At 50.1% G+C, this 6040-nt stretch overlaps 1 long non-coding RNA gene across 1 annotated transcript; it reads left to right on the forward strand.

Moving 5' to 3' along the window:
• The first annotated feature begins 592 nt into the window (after positions 1 to 592).
• Positions 593 to 5356, forward strand: LOC119894637. The gene is made up of 2 exons (XR_005442960.1): positions 593 to 1118; positions 4391 to 5356. It is a non-coding gene; the product is annotated as an uncharacterized LOC119894637 (long non-coding RNA).
• Positions 5357 to 6040: the final 684 nt, after the last annotated feature.

The following is a 6040-nucleotide window of genomic DNA, read 5'->3' on the forward strand; positions in this document are numbered from 1 at the left end:
TTCAGCCCACCCCAAAAAATGCATCACATGTTGCCTTAGAAACTACATTTCAGTCTAATATAAGTCAAACAATTCTACCTGCAACAGTATAGATACTAAACAAAAAATAGTCTTGGTCAAAAACTTTACTTTCTTAACTCAAAATAGTTTTTTCTCTCTATATTCTGAATGCACCTGTTTCCAGACTTGATAACCACCAGGCCTGATCAGGGAGGAAGCAGGTAAATACTGATCACATGACTCCTATCTTATCTCTATTTGGTGGAATTGGTGTTGTTACAACTCTCCCCATGTTACAATCATACCCGGTCTCCGCTGTATATTTATTTTATATGTATATACACACTTTTACTGAGCAGATTTAAGTCATGTGTCACCTGCATGTTGGTAACAACGCCTGTGAATTTCAGCCAATAGGAACAGAGTGTGGGCGGGTCTTATTGTCTCCATCATCAGCAGAAGAAGAGGAGTTTCTGTTGAACCGGTTTCTGACAAGATACCAGAGGAGTCCACATTATGCCAGGTGTCGGGAACAGGTGGGTCTGGGGGGGGGGGGTTAGCTGAAGAGGACAAAGCACAACCACCTGTGCACTCTCTGTTTGGGGGAGTGGCTTAGGAGGGAGGCCTGAAGGGGGGGTTATATTTTCCACCTGGTTGGATGGATAAATCTCAGTCTCTTCCTGGTTACCTGCCGCAGCTGTGACACTGTGTCAGTGTTCATGTGTTCATGTTTCAGCAACATGTTCTTTAAACTCTGTTGCTAACTGGGGGGGGGCAGACAGAAACAACAGAGGGCTGTCAGGTGTTGGTGAGAGAGGTGGAGCTCCATAGAGAATGAACAGAGAGAGAGAGAGGGAGTGGTGGCAGGTAGAACAGGTTTTGGGCGAGGCGGTCGAGCGAGCTTCACAAACACAGTGATAAGGAGAGAGAGAGGGCGAAGTAGTTAAAGATCAGAGATTTCCTTCAGTCGGTCATCAAAACAGTTTCCACCAGCAGAGGAGAAGAAACAGGCCACAGCAGCAGAGGACAAGAAGAAGACGAAGAAACTGGTCAAAACAGCAGAGGACGTTGTGTTTTTCTTCAGGAGGAAGACGAGGAGCCTTCGGTGCCGTGAACAGGTGAGTCAGGTGAAACTGCGTTTTCTGCTCTAAAGTTACCTGATAGCTGGAAATCCTGCTTCATTCAGGAGGAAGTCTTCATAGAGCTCCTTCTTAATTTAACTCAGTTTAACTCCAGGACCTGGTCTGTAACATTCACCTCAGGGAGGCGCTGCAGAGCTAGAGGGAGGTGAGTCAGAAACCACACTCCTCCTCCTCCTCCTCCTCCGAGTCAGAACTCAGATCTGAATCTCTCAGAACAAACTTAGAAACCAGAGAGGCGCTGCAGAGCTTCACTCAGAATATTCATCATTTTAAGGTTCCTTCAGTATCACAGTATCCATGCTAACTGCTAACAGCTGATGCTAACAGGAGCTGCTAACAGCTGATACTAACAGGAGCTGCTAACAGCTGATGCTAACAGCTGTTTATAACAACTGATGCTAACAGGAGCTGCTAACAGCTGATGCTAACAGGAGCTGCTAACAGCTGATGCTAACAGGAGCTGCTAACAGCTGATGCAGCTACTTTAATAGTTTGAACCATAGACTGTAGATAAAACGATGCGAACAAGCAGCTGATCAGCTGTGAGGGTCTGGGCGTGAGAGCCTAAGCCCCGCCCCTTCCCGTGGATCACCATGGGACGTTGAGCAAAGAACGTTCTTGCTAGTTGTTCCTGGGAGAATGAACTTGCGATGTGTTGAGCACGCAGAGCGCCGCTGACCATCTGAGACGGTGCTTCGTTGCTCGTGTTGCACAACACCGGCTTTGTTACCAGGCAGGTTTGACCTCACGAGGGGTGTTGGTGCATGAAGAAGAATTAATAAAAGCTAATAAAAAGTGCTGTAACCACAACTTTACTGTACACTAACAACGTCATGTCAAATATAAAATAATAATAATAAAACACTACTTCTGTTTATTTTTTCACAAGACCAGATTTTTCTGTCCATCACAGACGTCTCTTGATTTAAGTTAAAACGTTCCAGCTACAGACTGTTTATAGGAACTGGACGTCGTCATGGTGACGTCACCCGTTGGTTTGTGCAGTTTTGAAGCCTCGAGTTTGGCCAATAGGGCGCCGCCATGTTGAGTTTTTGCAACCAGCGGCACCGGACATGACCATATTTGGACAAGACAGTGAAGCTAACGGCCGTGCGGAGCTAGCTAGCTTGCTTAGCGAGGTGCATCTGTTATTCACGTTAACTGTCATTTTAAGGGCTGATAACTTTGTCTTAAAACTAAACGTACTCAGAAAAATGAGCAGCCGACTCCTGATGAGCTTTTTCAGCACCGCTGGTTAAACATACACAGAGCAGCGGATACGAGTCGCCTCTAGCCTGATTGACAGGTCGCCATGGTAGCGACTTGCCAATCAGCTTGTAGCCCCGCCCTAAAGCCTCCGCTGCTTCCTGGTCTCTGTTCCTCTAAATGGGACCATAATTTACTAAATGAACATCATGTGTGTTGAAGAAGACTTGAAACTAGCGACTGAGACCAGAAACTCATCAGGAAAGTGTTTACTGAGGGAATAAATCAGCTGACAAGTAGAAACATTTTCTCACAGACTTCTATACAATCACACTTCTTTCTGTAGCCGCTGGAGTCGCCCCCTGCTGGCTGCTGGAGAGGACGCAGGTTTAAGTCGCCCCCTGCTGGCTGTTAGAGAGGACGCAGGTTTAAGTCGCCCCCTGCTGGCTGTTAGAGAGGACGCAGGTTTAAGGCGCCCCCTGCTGGCTGTTAGAGAGGACGCAGGTTTAAGGCGCCCCCTGCTGGCTGTTAGAGAGGACGCAGGTTTAAGTCGCCCCCTGCTGGCCGCTAGAGAGGAGGTGGGTTTAAGTCGCCCCCTGCTGGCTGTTAGAGAGGACGCAGGTTTAAGTCGCCCCCTGCTGGCTGTTAGAGAGGACGCAGGTTTAAGGCGCCCCCTGCTGGCTGTTAGAGAGGACGCGGGTTTAAGTCGCCCCCTGCTGGCTGCTAGAGAGGACGCGGGTTTAAGTCGCCCCCTGCTGGCTGTTAGAGAGGACGCAGGTTTAAGTCGCCCCCTGCTGGCTGCTAGAGAGGACGCAGGTTTAAGTCGCCCCTGCTGGCTGTTAGAGAGGACGCAGGTTTAAGTCGCCCCCTGCTGGCTGTTAGAGAGGACGCAGGTTTAAGTCGCCCCCTGCTGGCTGCTAGAGAGGACGCAGGTTTAAGTCGCCCCCTGCTGGCTCCTAGAGAGGACGCAGGTTTAAGTCGCCCCCTGCTGGCTGCTAGAGAGGACGCAGGTTTAAGTCGCCCCCTGCTGGCTCCTAGAGAGGACGCAGGTTTAAGTCGCCCCCTGCTGGCTATTAGAGAGGACGCAGGTTTAAGTCGCCCCCTGCTGGCTATTAGAGAGGACGCAGCTTTAAGTCGCCCCCTGCTGGCTGTTAGAGAGGACGCAGGTTTAAGTCGCCCCCTGCTGGCTGTTAGAGAGGACGCAGGTTTAAGTCGCCCCCTGCTGGCTATTAGAGAGGACGCAGGTTTAAGTCGCCCCCTGCTGGCTGTTAGAGAGGACGCAGCTTTAAGTCGCCCCCTGCTGGCTGTTAGAGAGGACGCAGGTTTAAGTCGCCCCCTGCTGGCTGTTAGAGAGGACGCAGCTTTAAGTCGCCCCCTGCTGGCTGTTAGAGAGGACGCAGGTTTAAGTCGCCCCCTGCTGGCTGCTGGAGAGGACGCAGGTTTAAGTCGCCCCCTGCTGGCTGTTAGAGAGGACGCAGGTTTAAGTCGCCCCCTGCTGGCTGTTAGAGAGGACGCAGGTTTAAGTCGCCCCCTGCCGGAACACTTGGGGAATTTGAACTGTTCTTGAACCTGAGCCCAGGAAGGCTCTTATTTTGAAAAACAAACGGTTAGTCACAGAGACGACGATTACACATGATGTTCTCCTCCTCTCCTCCTCCTCCTCCTCCTCTCCCCTCCCTCCTCCTCCACTTCTCCCCCTCCCCCACCTCACTCCTCTCCTCCTCCCCCTCCCTTTCCACTTCCCCTCCTCCTCTTCACTCCTCCTCCCCCTCCTCCTCTCCCCTCCCTCCTCCTCCACTCCTCCCACCTCCCCCACCTCACTCCTCTCCTCCTCCCCCTCCTCCTCTCCCCTCCCTTTCCACCTCCCCCACCTCACTCCTCTCCTCCCTCCTCCCCCTCTCCACTCCTCCTCCCCCTCCTCCTCTCCACTCCCTCCTCCTCTCCTCCCTCCTCCTCCTCTCCTCCCCCCTCCCCCACCTCCCCCACCTCCCTCCTCTCCTCCCTCCTCTGACAGTTAATCACTCTCTCTCTCTTTTCCACAGAGCTCTCTCGCCCTGACTGCCTCGAGTCTTTTGATTGGACGGCTGCCTGATTGACTGATTGATGGTCTTTAGCTCCGCCCTCCCGTGACGCACCGCCATGTCATCAAACATCAAAGTCTCCCTTGACAACCCTTACGGTGAGGTGACCATCCCACGGGCTAAGCTCCGCCCCTCCGATGACGTCTCCACGGTGATAGCCAATCCGGTGGCTCTGAGCAGTGACAACCCGTACGGCACGTCAAGCTCCGCCCCACCGCCGCCATATATGGTAAAGGACGCTAGAGAGGGGGAGGAGGAGGAGGAGGGGAGGTGCCGCGTCTGCTGCTACCGCTGCAGGAGAAGGAAGTGATGTCACAGCAGGAGGCGGATTGTGATTGGCTCAGATTTATTTATTTCCTGTTTCACTGAGGAGGCAGAGGCCATTTTACGTGTCAAACCAGCCCAATATTTAAATCTGTGGACAAGGTCAAAGTTCGTCGGAGTGAAGAAGGCCATGGATCCAGCCGAGAGCTCAGGAGCAGTTTAATATATCAATCACCGTTTCATCATCACGGTAACGAGCTGAGAACAACAGGATCAATCATCTTAATGTATTTTAATTAATAATAGTATCAATAAGAATTATTCATATTTAACGTATCAGTACATGATGGACATTAGTGGCGTTGGCGTTTGGATTTAGAAGAATCCGAAAATGAGGAAACTTTATTTTGTCGTCTTGATCTGATTCTTAGATTTTATCCACGTTTTCCTTCCTCGGAGGAAGTGATGTGATGATTTCAGGAAGTGTTGGAACGTTTCCGTGAAGTATTTATATTTTTGAACAGCTAATTTGAACATTTTAGCCTGACGGAGTTTAATCAGAATGATATCTGGATAAAATGGAGGATAGAAACGTTCAACTGTTCATTTGCTGTAAAAGTTTTTCTGTTTCTGCTGAAATAAAGTGACTTGTGATCATCTCTTCCCTGACTATGTCTGATTGTCTTAATGAAAGGATAAATAAAATACTTACTCTAAATACAGAGTGAGACCAGCACCCGACCCGGGTCAGCGTCCAGCAGGTCCGGACTCCAGTTTCCACACAGCAGAGAGAGGAGAGTTCAAGCTCTGAGTGACGGCAGGCTGATTGAATGGATCTGACTCTGACAGAGGAGAAATGTTAACTCTGTTTCTCCCAAACCATAAACACATCATCGATCCAAGAGCAGAAACTCTTTGTCACAACTGCTCAGCCTGCATGTCGAGACCCTGAGGAAGAGAAAGACCAGAGTAGGAGGTTAGATGTGTGCAGCATTTTACAGTGTTAACAGAAGAATTAAATCAAATGGTAATAATGAGGTACAATGCTGACAGGATCAGGCCGGAGGAACCGGAGTCCCCTCACCACATGTTCCCTGCTGCCTCACCTGTTCATCCAGCTACTGTTTCTCTTTGAAGTAAAAACACCAAACATGACCACCTGTATTTCCTTTTGGGAACATGGTGGCGCTGTAGTCAGACCTGTGGCGCCTGGTCCTGATCCTCTGACAGAGTCTAACTCTGCATCCAGAGGAAGGAAAAAGGTTTCAGGTGTTTCACATCAGAATCACTGGTGTTGAAGGGCCACCAGGTGTGCAGGGGTCTCTTCCTCTGTGAAAGATCTTTTGA

The sequence above is a fragment of the Micropterus salmoides genome, unplaced genomic scaffold (genome assembly GCF_014851395.1).
Source record: "Micropterus salmoides isolate LMB-PRFRI ecotype aquatic unplaced genomic scaffold, ASM1485139v1 Ms_hic_scaffold_814, whole genome shotgun sequence".
Lineage (NCBI taxonomy): Eukaryota > Metazoa > Chordata > Actinopteri > Centrarchiformes > Centrarchidae > Micropterus > Micropterus salmoides.